General features: G+C 44.3%; 1 protein-coding gene across 34 annotated transcripts in view; it reads right to left on the bottom strand.

Annotated features, from left to right (window-relative positions):
- RIMS2 (regulating synaptic membrane exocytosis 2) overlaps nt 1-21,032 on the bottom strand; it is a gene marked incomplete at its 5' end in the record, with an annotated part of 943,810 nt that overhangs the window by 776,632 nt on the left and 146,146 nt on the right. The window lies entirely within an intron of this gene.

Here is a 21,032-nt window from a genome sequence, read left to right as displayed (position 1 = left end):
CATAAATCACACCATATGAAATCAGGTAAAATGACTTTTGCAAATGACCAGAACTTTAAAGTACAGTGAATTCATAAAGTGTAGAAGGTGGTTATCTACTTTCAGACAGCTATCTCTCATTGAAACCCTGGACTCAGTTATGTGTGTATATTCCTTAAATGCTACTCTTCAGTATGTCTGTAGGTGCCGCTTTAGCTTATTGTGACAGTTGCCTACAGTGACCCCTATAGGTTTATCTTGGTACTACACACTATCCCAAAAATTCTAAGCTGCTGTGCATTAAATGATAAAGTCCAACTGAAATCACAGAACTAGATATGCAATCCCATAGAAAATGGACTAACAACCTCATTTTTAATATTTATATCCAAACATTTTTGTTACAGCAGCTGTTTTGTGTGTCTAAATATGACTGAGCAGAGTACAGAGCACTGCAATGGGAGGACAGGAAGCTGTATTTGCATTAACCACTTCAATACCTGCCAATTTCAACCCCTTCTTGGCCAGTCCAATTCTCAGATTTCAGTGCTGTCACACTATGAATGACAATTACTCAGTCATGCAACATGGTACTTACAATAACTTTTTATCATTGTTTTTGAGGCAGATATCGTTTTCTTGTGGTGGTATTTATTCACCACTAAATACATTAAAAATACCAAAAAAGTTTATATTATAAAATTTTGCAAATAAGTAATTTTTCTTCTTCACTGATGGGTGCTGTGGAGGCTACACTGATGAGGAGGCACTGATGAGGTGGCACTGATGATCAGGGCACTGTGTGTCAATGTAAATAATGTACTCACTGTGCCCCTCACAGATCGGCTCTTTTTTCCTAACACACTGTCTCTGTGTGAGGAAAAGAGAGCCGATAACTGGCAAAACAATTCAGTCTGTTTACATTCGTGAGGCTGCACTGATGTCCACTGATGAGGCTGCACTGATGGAGCAGCACTGATGAGGCAGCACTGATGAGGCTGCACTGATGGGCACTGCTAAGCTGCACTGATGGGGCTGCACTGATAATCAGGGCACTTATGAGGCTGCACTGATGAGGTGGCACTGATAAGCTGCACTGATAAGCTGCACTGATAGGCACTGATGGGGCTGCACTGATAATCAGGGCACTGATGAGGCTGCTCTGGTGAGGTGGCACTGATGGGCACTGATAAGCTGCACTGATGGGCACTGTTGTGGCTGCACTTATAATCAGGGCACTGATGAGGCTGCACTGATGGGCACTGATAAGCTGCACTGATACGCACTGATGGGCACTGATGGGGCTGCACTGATGATCAGGGCACTGTGTGTCAGTGTAAATGATGGACTCACTGTGCCCCTCACAGATCGGCTCTCTTTTTCTAACATGCTGTCCCTGTGTGAGGAAAAGAGAGCCAATAACTGGCAAAGCAATTCAGTCTGTGTACATCCATGAGGCTGCACTGATGGACACTGATGTCTGTGTACATCCCTGACAACTGTGACTGGACACAGCTGATCATGTGGTAAAGGGCTGCTGTGATTGGCCATTTACCCTGATCTGTAATGCGCTGTGTCCAATGCACACAGCGGTCACAGTGCGCGTGGCAGGCACCCACGTGGGAGGACATCCAGGGACATCCTCCCAGAACTGGAGAGCTGTGCTATAGCCATTTATTGGCTATAGCGCAGTGGTAAAGTGGTTAAGAGATAAAGGATTATAGAGGGATAAAAAAATGTGACGTTTGACTCAATGGTGACCATACACACTTCAGTGTTTTTATTTGTTCGATGGGTAACAGGGTCAATTCAACAATCAAATAGCCATAACTTCCCTTCTGATTGATTTTGAACATGGTCAATCAGTCAGGGTAAAAATCATCAATTGATTTGCATCGACTGGCCGCACCAAGACACTTTGCTTATGAATATGATCATATTTCGGATGATCAGATTATGAGATTACATCGTGGAAACAGAGATATGATTGATAATTTACAATCGTATCTTAACTATTGATTACAATCCACTTCTCCTTGTGTCATATATTGGGTTGTATAGATTGATTGTTCCTATCGGAAGAGACTGTTTAGAAAATAAATCATTCGCTTATCAAAGCATGTATGGTCACTATAGATTGAATATTTCTATTGCAAAAGATCATTTAGCAAAGAAATCAATCATTTATCGAAGTGTGTAAGGTCACCATTAAAGAAATGCAAAAGGCACACAAAATATTGCCATTATAGTTTCAGAAACACTTATGCAGGTGGGGATTTAAATAGGGATAGACCGATATGTTTTTTTCAGGGCCGATACCGATATTTTGGTCACAAAGTATCGGTATCGGCCGATAAGGGCCGATATTTTGTACATTTAATGTTTTGAAAAATAAAGACAATTTGTGACACAAATCTGGTACTGAACATGTTAATTTTTGTTTAATGCTTAATGGCTGGTTTGCTGGCACCCTGTGGTGGGTGGCTGGCTGGTTGGCACCCTGTGGTGGGTGGCTGGCTGGCACCCTGTGGTGGGTGGCTTGCTGGCACCCTGTGGTGGGTGGCTGGCTGTCTGGCACCCTGTGGTGGGTGGTTGGCTTGCTGGTACCCTGTGGTGGATGGCTGGCTGCCTGGCACCCTGTGGTGGGTGGCTGGCTGGCACCCTGTGGTGGGTGGCTGGCACAGGGGCTGTGGGTGGCTGGCTGGTACAGGGCCTGTGGGTGGCTTGCTGTCTTGCACCCTGTCTGTGGGTGGCTGGCTATCTGGCACCCTGTGGTGGGTGGCTGGCACAGGGGCTGTGGGTGGCTGGCTGGTACCGGGCCTGTGGGTGCCTGGCTGGCTGGTACAGTGCCTGTGGCTGGCAGGTACAGGGCCTGTGGGTGGCTGGGTGGCTGGCTGGTACAGGGCCTGTGGGTGGCTGGCTGGCTCGCTGATACAGTGCCTGTGGCTGGCTGGTACAGTGCCTGTGGATGTGGGTGGCTGGCTGGTACAGGGCCTGTGGATGTGGGTGGCTGGCTGGTACAGGGCTGTTGTGGGTGGGTGTATGGCTGTGATACATTTCCACTAGACTAGTCCCAACTCCAGACGAGGCTGCCCAAGGCGACGGAGGCGGCCTAAGAAGGCAGAAAAATGTCACAAAAATATCGGCAATATCGGCCAGTTCCAGGGACGATAGATATATATCGGGGAAAGTGCATATCGGCCCCCCGATATATCAGACCTTGCTGATAATTGGTCTATTCCTAGATTTAAAACTTAGCTCCTGTGTGTGGTCATGCCATCTCCTCAACCTGATGCAGGAGCTCTCTCCCTCAGAAAAAAAATTATTAAAGCGGAACTCTGATATAGGCAAATATTGTCTAATTGCAAGAGTCATTCTTCTAGAATCTTGGTGTGGTTTGTGTATTCCCCCTAGATCATTGCAGTTATCCAGTGTAAGACTTTTCCTCTGTGCAGGAACTTCCTGTAAGGCCAGTCAATGCTGCTCTCTCTCCTTGTGCAGAGTGACTGGTCTTGTCTCCGCCCCCTCCTGTAGTTTTCTGCAGGTGGCCTGTAGTGTGTGGAGTCTGCTTGATCCCTCCTTCTGCTCTCTGCTCTAGTCATGTGCAACACAGTGATGATATCACTGCCACTTTTACAAGGTAATAACTGGAGTTCAAAAGGCATTTTGTGTTCATAAAGTGAATTTATATCATTTTGGCTATTGAGGAATACATTTCAATGAAAGTTTTTTGTGTCGGGAGCTCTGCTTTAAATACATATTGTAAAAATAATTAGAGAAACAACAACCCCCAGGTTCTGACGAGCACAAGGGAGGGTCTAATGGAGGGTTGCAATCCCTCCATGAGTGCACTTTTGCAGTCACAAACCCGTGGCAATTTCCGTCTTTTCACACATGATTACAATATTTTGGTTATGCTAATAATTTATGCAAATGTATTCTTTTCAAAATGTATAAAAATTACATGTAAATGGTAACGTGGTGCTCTTCTGTATTGTACTAATTACGTAATAGCAGGGCCAGGAAAAATGAATTGTATTCTAATGTTTCTGTCTTTCTTCCCAATTAGAAAGAAAAACTGATGTATTCACATGTGCGACCTGACTATAAAAATATGTAATATATTAAGACATCACATTGATAATAAAACCTTCTGGTCTTAGTGGAAGTAGAAAGGGAGGGGGGAGGGGGGGCGTGGTCCTGAAGTGGTTAAATCATACCTAACTACCCCCATACCGAGAGAGACATTTGTAGGCCCTGGAAGACTCTGCCAGGCAGGGGGTAAGAGAGACAACATTACAGGGAGATAATTGGAGCAAGAGATAAAAGCTGAAATGAGATGCAAAGGTTCACGTAACATTCACTCTCCAGAACTCTCTGGGACTTCTTTCTTCTCAGTCTCAAAAGATGCTCACAAGAACATAATTACCCATCACGAACAACCTAACCTCCTAAAATTGCTAAAGAGAAATACCCAAACACATCTACTGCAGGCTCACATATCCCTCTCTTTCAACTTAACCTCCCAGTGCTGCTGGAGAGGAATACCCAAACACACTCACTGCAGGCTCAGATATCACTCTCCTCCAATCTAACCTCCCAGCGCTGCTGGAGAGGAATACCCAAATACACCCACTGCAGGCTTAGTTATCGCTCTCCTCCAACCTATCCTCCCATCGCTGCTGGAGAGGAATACCCAAACACACACACTGCAGGCTTAGATATCGCTCTACTCCAACCTAACCTCCTACATCTGCTGGAGAGGAATACCCAAACACACCCACTGCAGGCTTAGATATCGCTCTACTCCAACCTAACCTCCTACATCTGCTGGAGAGGAATACCCAAACACACCCACTGCAGGCTTAGATATCGCTCTCCTCCAACCTAACCTCCCAGCGCTGCTGGAGAGGAATACCCAAACACACCCACTGCAGGCTTAAAGTGGAAGTAAACCCTTTGATTTAACAGTTTCAAAAAACAGTTACATTCCCGACATGCCAGGATTGCTAACTGTCACGTTGGTTGTGCTCTCAACCAGACTTTTAAGCCATCTAACGAACATTGCTATTAGAGTTTTGAGATACTAGATCAGTCATGGATGGAGGTGGGTTGGGGGAGTTTGGGCTGCTCCCTCTCACCTGCCTCCTATCCATCCATTAGCATGTGCTCCCAGAGTAGAGACACTCAAATTCAAAAGTGTTAGGACTGCAGATAAAACAGGGTGCCGTGTCGTGGCTCTGCAGCTTACACATGCATTTGCAAATACGTGTCAACTAAACCCCTGTTCTTTATTTATATCATGAGACAGGTCTACTTGGTTGGTGGCAGACTGGAGGGTGAGTACATCAGACTGGGGGCTGGCTGGCTTCCATGCACCTCTCTTAATCCTTTTCAATTTGTTTTTTTTTTTCGATACAGGGATGGAGACGCTGGGCATACCTGCTGGTGTCTTATTTAAAGTCCCACATAGCCAACATTGTATATGTAACCAGGGATGGAGGCACCTTGCCTACAGGCTGGTGCTTCATTTAAAGTCCCACCGTGCGATTTTCGTGCGTTTTTGGTGGATGCAGTCTAATTTGACCCCAGTTTTTTCAAATACAGGGATGGAGACCAACAGCATGACCTGCTTGTCTCATGTAAAGTCCCAAATATTTTATGAAATTAGGGATGGAGGCACTGAGCTATACAGGCAAATTGCCTCATATAAAGTCCCAATCTGTGTTTTACACTGCATCCACCAAGGGGTTGGAGGTGTATGCTTCTCAGCTGGTCGTTTTCAGTTTGTACCATCTTAAGAACATCACTATTAGAGTTTTGAGATACTAGACCAGTCATGGATGGGGGTGGGTTGGGGGAGGTTTGGGCTGCTCCCTCTCACCTGCCTCCTATCCATCCATTAGCAGCCATGTGCTCCCAGGGTGGAGACAGACACTCAAATTCAAAAGTGTTAGGACTGTAGATAAAACAGGGTGCCGTGTCGTGGCTCTGCAGCTTACACATGCGTTTGCAAATGCGTGTCAACTAAACCCCTGTTCTTTATTTATATCATGAGACAGGTCTACTTGGTTGATGGCAGACTGGAGGGTGAGTACATCAGACTGGGGGCTGGCTGGCTTCCATGCATCTCTCTTAATCCTTTTCAATTCGTTTTTTTTTGATACAGGGATGGAGACGCTGGGCATACCTACTGGTGTCTCATTTAAAGTCCCACATAGCCCACATTGTCTACCTAGCCATCCAATGGCTGGTCTCATAACTGATCACATGTGTCCCATCATGGCAGTTGAAGATTAAAGATGGCCAGAGGCCAAGATGGCAGCTTCCTTGGCTAAAAACGAAAGGAGGGTTTACTTCCAATTTAAGCCTATTTCACACAGGCTGAGTGTCGGGGGCGACATTGGCCGGTTCAATAAAAAATGTCCAACATTCAGCCTGTATGTATGGCAGTCGGATGTACATGCTGAAAAAAACAGTGGCTGACCGGAGTGTTCTGGTTTGGGGGCCGTCCCCCTTTCAGAACACAACAGCTCAGCGAGGGAGATGGCTGTACTACTGTCGGATTGTTAATGCAGCAGCTCCAACCAGAGCTGCCAGTTTTTTTTGTTCAACCCGCTGGGTTGAAAAAAAAAAAAAAAAACTAATGGTGAGTACAAGGATTTATACATCGCTCTCCTCCAACCTAACCTCCTAGCGCTGCTGGAGAGGAATACACAAACACATCTACTGCAGGCTTAGATATTCCTCTCCTCCAACCTAACCTCCTAGAGCTGCTGGAGAGGAATACGCAAACACATCTACTGCAGGCTTAGATATTCCTCTCCTCCAACCTAACCTCCTAGCGCTGCTGGAGAGGAATACGCAAAAACATCTACTGCAGGCTTAGATATTCCTCTCCTCCAACCTAACCTCCTGGCGCTGCTGGAGAGGAATACGCAAAATTATCTACTGCAGGCTTAGATATTCCTCTCCTCCAACCTAACCTCCTAGCGCTGCTGGAGAGGAATACCCAAACATATCTACTGCAAGCTAATTTATCCCTTTCATAACCTAACCTCCTATCATTACCCAAGCACACTCAATGCAGTTTCATATATCCCTCTTTTTCCACCTTTCTTTCCACCTAATCACCTAGCACTGTTGAAGAGGAATACTCAGACACATTTACTACAGACTCACATATCCCTCCCTTTCAACTTAATCTCCTAGCACTGCTGGAGAGGAATACCCAAACACATCCACTGCAGTCTCACATATCCTGCTCACGTCAATAACTCCAAGCACTGCTGGAGATGAGTACCCAAAAACACAATCTGCAGACTCACATGTACCTCCTATAACCTAACCTCCTAGCGCTGCTGGAGAGAAATAAGCAAGCACATCAACTGCAGGTTTAGATATTCCTCTCCTCCAACCTAACCTTCTAGCACTGCTGGAGAGGAATACCCAAACACATCTACTGTAAGCTCACTTATCCCTTTCATAATCTAACCTCCTATCATTACCCAAGCACACTCAATGCAGTTTTATATATCCCTCTTTTTCCACCTTTCTTTCCACCTAACCACCTAGCACTGTTGAAGAGGAATACTCAAACACATCTACTACAGACTCACATATCCCTCTCTTTCAACTTATTCTACTAGCACTGCTGGAGAGGAATACCCAAACACATCCACTGCAGTCTCACATATCCTGCTCACGTCATTACGTCACTCCAAGCACTACTGGAGATGAGTACCCAAAAACACAATCTGCAGACTCACATATACCTCCTATAACCTAACCTCCTAGTGCTGATGGAGAGAAATACGCAAACACATCTACTGCAGGCATATTGGCGCTTTTCCACTGCATGGAACCGAACGGTTCGGCTCGCTTTTGTGCTTTTCCACTGCTGGTACCGCATGGTATGGTGTAGAAACGGTTCGGTACGGTACGGTACGGCGGTGCTTTTCCACTGCATGGAACCGAACGGTACGGCTCTCAAAAACAGTACCACCTCGATTGGGGTTCCAAGAGGTACCATACCCGGTACCATATCCCACAATCCTTTGCATGCAGTCACTACTAGCCACTGATTGGTCAGAGAATCGTTGTTATCCCACCCACATCCCACCCACTTAACTTTAGTACTACTTTAGTGGAAAAGCAAACCATACCATACCATACTGTACCGAACCGTTCCAACACCGTACCATGCGGTACCAGCAGTGGAAAAGCAAACCAGGCCAAGCAGGGCAGAGTAGAGCCGAGCCGGTACTTGCAGTGGAAAAGTGCCATTAGATATTCCTCTCCTCCAACCTAACCTTCTAGCACTGCTGGAGAGGAATACCCAAACATATCTACTGCAAGCTCACTTATCCCTTTGATAACCTAACCTCCTACCATTACCCCAAAACACAATCTGCAGACTCACATGTACCTCTTATAAACTAACCTGGAGAGGAATACTCAAGAACAACTATTGCAGACTCACCTATGCCTCTCACAACCATTAACCTCCAAGCACTCCTGGAGAGAAATACTCAAACATGCCCACTGCAGGCTCACATATCCCTTTCACAATCTAAACTCCTGGTACACACGCACACTGCAGGCTCACATATGCCTTTTTCAACCTAACTTAGATTTAAGACACGGAAAACAATGAAGGAAATTACACACAACAAACTTCAGAAGATACACTGCCAGCGTCCCTGTGAGGTGCTCTCTGCATTCTGGCTTTAAAGGTTTACATGTAAAATAAGTGGACCTCTTTTAATGTAAATTGCATTTCAAGCATTAAGGCTCCATTCACATATTGGTGTCCCGAATCGTGGGCAGAATCGCCAAATATTGCACAAATGGGGCAAAATCGAACGTCCTCAGGCATATATTCTCTGCAGATGCAATGTGTGAATGAGGAAAATACCCCATTATGGGCACTAGGTGGAGCCGAGAGCATACTTTATTCCTATGATATTCAGCACCATCTAGTGGCCATAATGTAGTATGATAATGTAGATATTCGCCAGCACACCAAGGATTTTCAATTTCGTCGAAATATTTTTTTAATTAAAGAAAGATCACATAATGTAGTATGTTCCCCTGTTCATATATTCGATCTGAATATAGCATATAGAGAATAATCAATTTGTCCCCATTTGAAGCAAATAAATTTGCAGATATGTGAATTATCATGAATGCACCCCTATATTTTAGTATAATAGGGAAATGTAAGAACATATGCTGTCCCAGTGACTCATTGTTTCTGTAGTTTCTTCTCTTGTTGTCACTGTCTGTCATAGGGACAGGAAGCAAAATTAAATCCCGATGATGGTGTCACTGACAATAACCAAAACCTGACAGAATCATTTACAACTCCCAAATCTATCCAAAAATCAAAAAAAAATTGTCTGTAATTAGGTTTTAAATTGGAAATAAAGTCTAGCACTAACCATTCTTAAGGATCTACCCTCTCCTCCTCCTAATTGTCCCTAAAAACATCAGTCTTGTCCTGCCCAGCTACTTCCCGCAGCTCCAGGTGCCATGTGCTCAACAATGGCTTTGAATTCCAGGGACGTTGACATCACCCCAAGGCTCCCGCGGCCCAGCTGTTTTCAGCAGTCCTTCCTCTCCCCTGCAGGAGCGGCTCACTGACACAGGAGAGCTAGAGCTGCAGGATCATGTGACCAGACTGGAGCAGACTACAAACTGTAAATACACAGATCATTTTTGCACAGGATAGGCAGAATAGTTAGGAGGAGGGGGATCATTTTTTAAGAATAGTTAGTGTTAGGCTTTCATTTTACTTTAAATATTAGGTGTGGACCTCTTCCTGCTGTCTCCGTTCTCAGTAGAATGTTTACTACCGGTCCCCTTTATCATCCAGATACTGTGATATTCAGTGTTGGGGTAGTTACTCCAAAAATGTAATTAGTTACTAGTTACTTCAACTAGTTACATTACTTCGTTACCAAAAAAAGTAATGTAGTTACTGTAATCAGTTACTTTGTAACTAGTTACCCCCAACACTGGTGATATTATACTGTACATTTCCCTCATCTCTTTTTCTATACCTCTCTGATTTATAGTCAACAGTCGGCTTGCTAAATAATCTATCACTTTCCTCCCCAGGGAAAAGGTCATAATTAATATGTGGCTTCCTAGGTGGCCTTTGATGTATAATTGACAGGTAATATGCATTCAGATTTCCTTCCTTCACCGTAATAAAAACTTCCAAAGCAGCTTGACCCGCGTGACAATGGCAGGAATACTACCAGGTGAACATTTAAAGAGACAGTGATGTGATTTTTGCATCATACTTTGATACATGAGAGTTAAATCATATCTAAATCCAAGAACAAAAAAAGGAAGGATAGAGAGAGAAAGAAAGGAGAGATAGAGAAAGGAAGGAAAGAGAGAGAGAGGAAGGAAGGAAAGAGAGATAGAGAAAGGAAGGAAAGAGAGAGAGAGGAAGGAAGGAAAGAGAGAGAGAGGAAGGAAGGAAGGAAGGAAGGAAGGAAGGAAGGAAGGAAGGAAGGAAGGAAGGAAGGAAGGAAGGAAGGAATGAAGGAAGGAAGGAAGGAAGGAAGGAGAGATAGAGAAAGGAAGAAAGGAGAGATAGAGAAAGGAAGGAAAGAGAGAGAGAAAGAGAAAGAAAGGAAGAAGAGATAGAGAGAAAGAAAGGAAGGGGAGAGAGAGAGAAAGAAAGGAAGGAGAGATAGAGAAAGGAAGGAAAGAGAGAGAGAAAGAGAAAGAAAGGAAGGAGAGAGAGAGAGAGAAAGAAAGGAAGGGGATAGAGAGAGAAAGAAAGGAAGGGGAGAGAGAGAGAAAGAAAGAAAGGAAGGAGAGATAGAGAAAGGAAGAAAGGAGAGATAGAGAAAGGAAGGAAAGAGAGAGAGAAAGAGAAATAAAGGAAGGAGAGAGAGAAAGAAATGAAGGAAGGAGAGATAGAAAGAAAGGAAGGAAGGAGAGATAGAGAAAGATAGAGAAAGGGAGGAAGGAGAGAGAGAAATAAAGGGAGGAGAGAGAGAGATAAAGGGAGGAGAGAGAAAGAAAAGTAGGACGGGGAAAGAGGGATAAAGGAAGGAAAGGTGGGGGGAAGGGAAGAGGGCAAAAAAGGAAGGAAAGAAGAGGGGAGAGAGAGAGAGAAAGGAAGGAGAGAGAGAAAGACAAAGGAAGGAAGGGGGTAAGAAAGAGGAAGGAAGAGGGAGAACAAAAAAAAGGGGGGGGAGGGGAGAGTGAAAGAAAGAAAAGCGAGAGAGGGAAAAAGGAAGGGGAGAGATAGGGAGAGGAAGTAAGAAAGTGAGAGAGAAAGGAAGGAAGGAGGAAGGAAGGGGGGAGAGAAAGAAGAGAAGAAAGAAAGAAAGAAAGAAAGAAAGAAAGAAAGAAAGAAAGAAAGAAAGAAAGAAAGAAAGAAAGAAAGAAAGAAAGAAAGAAAGAAAGAAAGAAAGAAAGAAAGAAAGAGAAATGAAAGTGGGGGAAGGAAGGAAGGGGAAAGAGAAAGAGATGAAAGGAAGGAAAAAGGTGAGAGAAAGAGAGGGGAAGGAAAGTAGAAACTTGAGAGAGAGAGAGAAAGGAAGGAAAGAAGAGGAGAGGGAGAAAGGAAAGAAGGGGAGCGAGGGAGAAAGGAAGGAGGGGGGAGAGAGAGGGCGAGAAATGAAGGAAAGAACAGGAGAGAGAAAGGAAGGAAGGGGTGAGAGTGAGAGGAAGGAAGGATGGAAGGAAGGATGGAAGGAAGGAAGGAAAGAGAGAGAGAGAGAGAGAGGTAATATTTGTTCTGACTAGAGTCATCCCCTAACTTGTGTTACACCTGTGTCTTCCATAGACATATTGTAGAGAATGAGAGCACATGTGTATCCTCCCAGGAAAAGATCTCTTTAATCACTGCAGCCTTGAATGAGTTCTGGAAATAAGCAGCAAACATATAAAACTCGGAGTTTGTGATAAAAGTCTCTTTTGCTTTAGCAGATGTTTAGTACTGCAGATGCAGAAGCAAAGTCTTCATAGTCAGGGATCTTTTCTGAGTTTTTGACATCATGAAAAATGAGAATTTCTATTTAAGTGGTAAACACTTGAAGTCTGGGGGGGGGGGGGGGGTGACTGTGTGAATGTCTCGTCTACCCAGGACACCTGCTACAGGATGGAAAGAAGCGTATTTGAATTCCAAAAGTGAAGAAGAGCGAAGAAAATATATCTTGCTTTACCGTCCTCTCCTGCAACTATTGGATTTACAAGGGCCTTCTAAAGGTGGCCATACATGGATCGAAATTCGGCTGTTTCAGCAGGGACTGGCCGAATATCGACCCATTCTCCTCACCATCAGCACAATAGCACAACGGGAGTGATCCCCCCCCCCCCCCCCATTCACATTGAGTGTGTGGATGAGGGAATTAGATAATTTTGTTTTGTTAAACCCTCTGACTAAGGCCTTAAGGCTGAAACGCGTTGCCTGTTTTACAGCTGTTTCATGTAATTTCAATAAGGGATATTGCCATTGTGCCGACTGTCCCTCCAATGGTTAAAAGAAAATAATTATTAATGTATGGCCAGTTTAAATAGAAATTTTATATTAAAGCTGAACTCCAGGATAAGCAACCATTGTCTAAATACATCCATCAAGTGTATTCTTCCTGGGATCTTGGTGTGCTTTGTGCATTTCTTCCAAATCTGTGTAGTAATCCAGTGTGAAACTTTGATTCTCTGCAGGATCTGCCTGTAATGCAGACCAGTCACTGTTGCCCTCTGTCCTTGTGCAGGGTGACTGGTCTTTGTCTCTGCCCCCTCCTGTAGTTTTCTGCAGGCAGCCTGTAGTAGGTGGACCTGCTAGACCCCTCCCACAGTTCTGCTCTCTGCACAGGCCATGTACAGCACACTGATGATGTCACTGCTACAATTACCAGGTAATAACTTGGTTTGCAAAGGAATTTGGTGCAAACAAAGTGGATTTATATCCTTTGGGGCTATTGAGGCATATACTGTATTTAAATGAACAATTTCTGTGCCCCATGGTCAGCTTTAGTTCTCACGTACAGTAGCCTTAAGCATCCAAGTATTAGAGACATTGCTACCTGCCCCCTTTATAAAGTGCCTCCAGATAACCCACCCATGGCACCAAGCAAGGTATACACTCCCATCCACGTTCATTTGCCACATCAACTGATTGGACGCTCATGCCTGATAGCTGTGGAGGTCACAATAGAGTTGGAGAGGCTGCAGGGTACCGTTTTGCTCATAAGTTTACATACCCTGGCAGAATATATGATTTTCTGGCCATTTTTCCGAGAATATTAATGATAACACAAACACTTTTCTTTCACACTTGGTTAGTGTTTGGCTGAAGCCATTTATTATCAATCAACTGTGTTTACTCTTTTTAAATCATAATGACAACAGAAACTACCCAAATGACCCTGATCAAAAGTTTACATACCCTGGTGATTTTGGCCTGATAACATGCACACAAGTTGACACAAAGGGGTTTAAATGGCTATTAAAGGTAACAATCCTCACCTGTGATCTGTTTGCTTGTAATTAGTGTGTGTGTATAAAAGGGCAATGAGTTTCTGGACTTGTGACAGACCCTTCCATCTTTCATCCAGTGCTGCACTGACGTTTCTGGATTCTGAGTCATGGGGAAAGCAAAAGAATTGTCTGTGGGATGTGCGGGAAAATGTAGTTGAACTGTATAAAACAGGAAAGGGTTATAAAAAGATATCCAAGGAATTGAGAATGCCAATCAGCAGTGTTCAAACTCTAATCAAGAAGTGGAAAATGAGGGGTTCTGTTGAAACCAAACCACGGTCAGGTAGACCAACTAAAATTTCAGCCACAACTGCCAGGAAAATTGTTTGGGATGTAAAGAAAAACCCACAAATAACTTGAGGTGAAATACAGGACTCTCTGAAAACATGTGCTGTGGCTGTTTCAAGATGCACAATAAAGAGGCACTTGAAGAAAGATGGGCTGCATTGGTCGAGTTGCCAGAAGAAAGCCATTACTACCCAAATGCCACAAAGTATCCCGCTTACAATACGCCAAACAGCCCAGAGCCTCAAACCTTCTGGCACAAAGTCATTTGGAGTGATGAGACCAAAATTTAGCTTTTTGGCCACAACCATAAACGCTACATTTGGAGAGGAGTCAACAAGGCCTATGATGAAAGGTACACCATTCCTACTGTGAAACACAGAGGTGGAACGCTGATGTTTTGGGGATGTGTGAGCTACAAAGGCACAGGAAATTTGGTCAAAATTGATGGCAAGATGAATGCAGAATGTTATCAAAAAACACTGGAGGAAGATTTGCATTCATCAGCCTGGAAGCTGCGCATGGGACGTACTTTGACACTTGGACATTCCAACATGACAATGATCCTAAACACAAGGCCAAGCCCACCTGTCATTGGTTACAGCATAATAAAGTGAAGGTTCTGGAGTGGCCATCTCTGTCTCCTGACCTCAATATCATTGAGCCACTCTGGGGAGATCTCAAACGTGCCGTTCATGCAAGACAGCCCAGGAATTTACAGGAACTGGAGGCTTTTTGCCAGGAAAAATGGGCAGCTTTACCATCTGAGAAGATAAAGAGCCTCATCCACAAATACCACAAAAGACTTCAAGCTGTCATTGATGGCAAAGGGGGCAATACACGGTTGTAAGAACTGGGGTATGTAAACTTTTGATCAGGGTCATTTGGGTACTTTCTCCTGTCATTATGATTTAAAAAGAGTAAACACAGTTGATTGATAAAAAATGGCTTCAGCCAAACACTAACCTGAAGTGAAAGAAGAGTTTTTGTGTTATCATTCATATTCTCTGAAAAATGGCCAAGAAATCATAAATTCTGCCAGGGTATGTAAACTTATGAGCACAACTCTACTTACTGGCAGGTTATCAGGAGGCATTGTGACTTTGGCCTGAATGGGCAAGGTGATAGTATCTTTTTAGAGCAGAACAAAATTCAAAAAGTAAAAAATTGCCAGCAGGCAGAGTCTTCTGCAATAAAACAAACCTATCTGTTTGCTCCAAGTCTCCTTTATAATGTACACTGAGCTCTGCATGGGTAGCTCAGTTTATATTCTCGTAACATCGCAGTGGCAGAAAGAATAAATTCCCATGCAAATATGGGAGAGTTCCATCATTCCTCCCTAGGCAAATCAAGACCGCTAAAGACCATGCACCCGAAAGAAGCTGGAGAAAAGATGTAGCCAGCAAAGGAGATGAGGGATGTCACATAACTGGAGCATAGGGATTGGCAGGCTTTAGTATTTCGTTAACTTTGTGTTTAGGTTAATTTGGCTATCTTGCCTCAAAAACCATAATGCAACTTTCTTAAAGTGGACCTATATTTAAAATCTAAACTTTGGCTGACTAACAAGGATTCTTTAAACAGTATTGGTTTAGTTTAGTTAAGTTTAGTTTTAAGGGCTACTTAACCTCCTTAGTAACAACCCTGAGAATTACTTGGGCTTGGAATTCTTTGTAAAACAGCTGATCCCGAACATTATCCGAGGCAAAGGGGTGTCCTGAGTCCAAGTAATGCTCAGGGTTAACTCTAAGGAGGCCAGGTCCTATCAGTCAATCGGTTCCTCCAGAAGTTGCTAGGGGTTCCCTGAGCTGATTGACCTCCCATTTGAAGGTGCCTTCATAGTTCTGGAGCCAGTGTCATATGGCAGAGCCAGCATTAACACAATGATCTTAAAACGGTGGTATTCTGACCACCAACATAAGGGGGGGCATTCTTTCCATTGACCACCAATTTAAGAGGAACATTCTTCCCACTGAGTGCCAATGTAAGGGGGACTTTCTTCCCACTGAGTGCCAAAGTAAGGGGGACATTCTTCCCACTGAGTGCCAAAGTAAGGGGGACATTCTTCCCAATGACCACCAATGGAAAAAGGATATTCTTCCCACTGACCACCAATGTAAGGAAGACATTCTCCACCTATCATTGATGTAAAGGGGACATGCTTCCCGCACCCTCCCCTAATGTAAGGGGGGCATTCTTCCCAATGACCTCTGACCACCAATGTAAGAGAAGCATTCTTCCCACTGACCACCAATGTAGAGAAGACATTCTCCACCTATCATTGATGTAAAGGGGACATGCTTCCCGCACCCCTCCCCTGCCCTAGGGGGGCATTCTTCCCACTGACCATAAGGATGGAATTCTTCCTTCTGACCACCAATGTAAGAGAAGCATTCTTTCCACTGACCACCAATGTAGGGGACATTTTTCCTACTAAACTCTCAATTAATTGGTTTTGCAAGGGTTATCTGATACCTGAAAATTATTTCAAGGGATCATTTGGGGTAAAAATGTTGGCAAAGGCTGCAACAAAGTGATGAGTTGTAAATTACATTATTACAGGTATTTATATTGCGCATACATTCACATTAGTCCCTCAAAGTGCTTACAATGCTAGTCCCTATCTCAAATACATACATAAACATACTACGGCCAGGAGGGGAGGAAACCCATGCAAGCACAGGTAGAATATGCAGGCATTCTCTTAACCAAAATCAACATGGAGACCCTAGTGCTGCCGGTGCTAACCACTAAGCTTCTTTGCAACCCAGCTTGACCTATCCATGGTATCTATTTACTCTACATGGTTTCGTCTTTTAATCTTATCAGTCATGTCCAATAGGACCACTTTCTGTGAAAAACTTTTCTAAAATTTCACAGCTCTTTCAGTAAAGAACACTTCTTGTGTGCCTTATGTGCTAATGACAAAAAACATTCATAAAATGCCTATCCACTATTGCCTATCCAATCTCCTAATATATTCTATTCTATTTGTCAAAGCTATGGGCATTTCCTCTTCTTTTTGACAAGTCATGTGTCAAAAAGTGCCTGTCGCCTATCAAACGTTCCAGACAGCGTGGTGTACGCCAACAGACACTTATCTTCCTGGTCCCTTTTTTTTTATATATTAACAAGAAGGGCCACAGGGTTGCGAAACAGCAGCATCACAACAGTAAAAGGATACAACAGACTAAATAATGTAAAGTCTTCATAAATGTTGTACGGCCCTGCAGACTGAACTTATCCTAATCTCAAAATAGTGATGTCACGGGGTGTTCAGTTACAGAACCGCTAAGTAAGAATGACACATGTTTAAAATAAACCCCAAGCCTGCTTCCTCCTGTGTCACCCTAAAACAAAATTATATCCCTCCCGCGCTCAACGCCTCCTGATCTTCAAACTGAAAGCTTTATTTGTCGGGAGATGGACATTTTACCTGTGTGTATGTCAAGGCAGCGTCTTGTACTTTGATGGCTCATGCAATTAAAGTAATTTGAGTGACTTGTCAGGAACATTATCCTTGCTAGCGAGGATCTTCCTAGGTGTAATCATATTTCGATGTACTTAACAGCCAGCTAGGGAAGTGGCTATTTTTAGGTGTCTGTATTGAAAAGGCGCCGTACTGTACATTTAGAAAGGTGAAGGGAGGATAAATGATAAAAATGCCAACAAAGAATGCTATTGGCTACCTAAGAATTAATTAAAGAGATCCTTACTTTATGATAACATTGCAGGAAAAAACAGGCAACAGGGTTTTCAATGCATTGAAATACCCAACTTGCTAATGCCAAAGTCTGCATCCCTAGGGGAACTGATTCTCAGTAAGCATGCTTTCTTGTTTCTCCACTGGGACTTCAGACACACAGAGATCTCTGGTCAGCCAAGGCCTAGGGCAGGGGTGATCCACTCTTTAAAAAGCAAGGGCCACTTAAGTGATTTGGTAAGCAGCTGCCGGCCACAATCATATTAAATGGTTCCGAATTTCTTTTTTGAATAGCATAGTGAACATTTTCCTCTTACAGCTGCTGAATGCCAGCAGAAGGGAGAGGAGGAGAAGCCGGCTTTCAGTGATTGCATTAGGAAAATGGAGAGAATCAATATCTGTACATACTGCCCCCGCTGCCCTTCCTGTTCAAATGTGGTCCCCTGAAACATGGGGTGGGATCACCATTGCGGGTGGCTAACCCCTGGGCATACGCTGTCCTAATTTGAAGTCAAGGGCCACACCAGAGGGCCATAGGTTGAGAATCCCTGACCTAGGGAGAAGGGAAACTGTTGGCAAAGCATGATCAGCATAGCAGGGAATTCAACCAACATTCTGTAAACTTAGAGTAGTGGTCTCCATACTGCAACCTGGAGGGCTGATGGGACACTTGCTTGTCTCTATCTTCTCCTTGGAGAACTATTCCTCCCACTGACACCAATGATACTGCACTAGTCCTCCCACTGACAGCAATGATGGGGTACTATTCCTCCCTCTGACAGCAATGATGGGGTACTATTCCTCCCTCTGACAGTAATGATGGGGTACTATTCCTCCCTCTGACAGCAATGATGGGGTACTATTCCTCCCTCTGACAGTAATGATGGGGTACTATTCCTCCCTCTGACAACAATGAGGGGGTACTATTCCTCCCTCTGACAACAATGAGGGGGTACTATTCCTCCCACTGACACCAATGATGGGGCACAATTTCTCTCACTGATACCAACAATGGGGCACTATTCTTTCCCCTGACATCAAGCATGGGGCACCATTCGTGCCCCTGACACGACAATAGAGCACTATTCCTCTCACTGACATCAATGATGTGGCACCATTCCTCCCACTGACACCAATGATGGGGCACCATTCCTCCCACTGACACCAATGATGGGGCACTATTCCTCCCACTGACAGCAATGATGGGGCACCATTCCTCCCACTGACAGCAATGTTGGGGCACCATTCCTCCCACTGACAGCAATGATGAGGCACAATGTCTCTCACTGATACCAACAATGGGGCACTATTCTTCCCACTGACATCAATCATGGGGCACCATTCATGCCCCTGACACCAACAATAGAGCACTATTCCTCCCACTGATACCAAAAACTGTGCACAATTCGTCCCACTGTTACCAACAATGGGGCACCACTTCTCCCACTGATACCAATAATGGGGCACTATTCCTCCCACTGCTGAACTGGCCAAGATTCAAATTGTGTGTGGCCTGACTAAGAGCTAATTGGGGGAAAGGGACACACCCCCTTCAAACAGCATTAGAGTTGTGGCTGTCAATCAGCTGAAGGTCCTTCCCCTGTCACTATTTTTCTCTTGGTGTCAGAAAAACTTATCAGAAGTGACTTATGCTTATAGCAGAGGGACAAAGCAGTGGACAGAAACTAAACTTAGTGGACTAAAGGCCCGTACACACGTACCGATCGTCGGCATACAAACGTCGGTGGACGAAGGATCTGCCGATTGTACGCGTGTTAGTATGGTGCCTCCGACAGATGTCTGCGCACAATCCGCGGACAAAAGTCTTTCTTGCAAACATGAAAATATTTGTATGCCGACACCAGAACGGACGATTGTTCGCCTGTCAGTACACAATTCGGCCGACAGACCGCAGATTTGCAAGACTGGGCATGCTCAGAAAATAGAAAACACAGGGAAAGTTAACCATTACATGACATCACTTCTGCAGTCGGCGGACAAAATTCTTGTGCTGTCCTTGTGCTGTCTTTGCACTTTTCAGCAGACACCGACATCCCGGGGAGAAAAGAGGAACATTTGTAAGCCGACCATCGGTACGTGTGTACGGGGCTTTAGACCAGTACACACTATAGAGGGATATGCTTTGTACATATGTCAGTACATGTTTTTCGTATGTCTCAGGTTTACAACCACTTTAAGGAGCATTTAACCCTTGCTGTTCAGAGGTGCTACCAAGTCCAGATTCTTTTGAGTCCAGGGATTGGGGTTGGCCCAAGGAGCAGGGATGGGCAGAGAACCAGCTCTCTATCCCACCTGGAGTTGGGTTTTAACCCCTTTACGCCATAACACATATGTGCGGTGGCAAAAAGCTGGGCTTTAACGCCTCACATATGAGTCGCTGAACGGGCAATGTTTATGTGCTGGGAGCGCGCACAAAGCACATAGACCAATCTGCCGAAAACAGCTCTTGGTGTCGAGTAAACATCGGTAGCCAGCGAGACCAGCTTCCGATCATGTGACAGCCAATCAGAGTGGTCCCATGATCGCCGATCCTTCCCATCCCCCTGGGCATTGAGTACTTTTAACCACTTTATGATCAGAGGATTTGGCTGCTCAATGACCAGGCCCTACTTTGCGATTCGGCACTGCTTTATTTTAACGGACAATTGCGCGGTCGTGCGACGCTGTACTCAAACTAAATTTATGTCCTTTTTTCCCCACAAATAGAGCTTTCTTTTGGTGGTATTTGATCACCTGTGCGATTTTTATTTTTTGCTCTATAAACAAAAAAAGCGACAATTTTGAAAAAATAATACTATTTTCCCATTCTTTTACATTAAATTCTCAAAAAAAAATGTAAAAAATCAAAATGTTTTAACATTTTAGGCCAATTTGTTTTCTGCTACATATTTTTGGTAAAAGAAAATCGCAATAAGCGTATTTTGATTGGTTTGCGCAAACGTTATTGCGTTTACTAACTACTGGAAAGATTTATGTCATTTTGGTTGTTTTTTTTTTTTTTTTTACTAGTAATGGCGGCGATCTGCGATATTTTGAGGGACTGCGACATTGCGGCGGACAGATCGGACCCCTAACTGACATTTTTTACACTTTTGGGGGTACCAGTGACATTACTACAGTAATCAGTGTTAAAAATATGCACTGTTACTGTAATAATGACACTGGCAGGGAAGGGGTTAACTGTACTGGTGATCAAGGGGTTAATTGTGACCCTAGGGGCGTGATTCTAACTGTAGAGGGGCGTGGCTTGTGAGATCTTTACAGAGACATGATATAGAAGGATCACATAGCCTCTGTGATCAGAATGACAGACGGCTGTGTTTACATCAGCCGTCTGTTCTTCTCTGTCAGCGGCGGGAGATTGCGAGTGGCCGGCAGTCATCGGGGCCGCCGGTCACACGCACTGGCTCCCCAGTTCGCCCCCTAGAGTCTCCTGAGCGAGTGACGTAGTACTACGTCGCTTTGCCCAGGAGTGGCTGCCTGCCGCAGTAAAACTGTGGTGGGCGTTCGCCAAGTGGTTAAAGAGGATCCC

Source organism: Pelophylax lessonae, assembly GCF_965119305.1.
Source record: "Pelophylax lessonae genome assembly, chromosome: 5".
Taxonomy (NCBI): Eukaryota; Metazoa; Chordata; class Amphibia; order Anura; family Ranidae; genus Pelophylax; species Pelophylax lessonae.
Note: the sequence above shows the minus strand (reverse complement) of the source record. Positions and strands in the feature narration are given on the sequence as shown.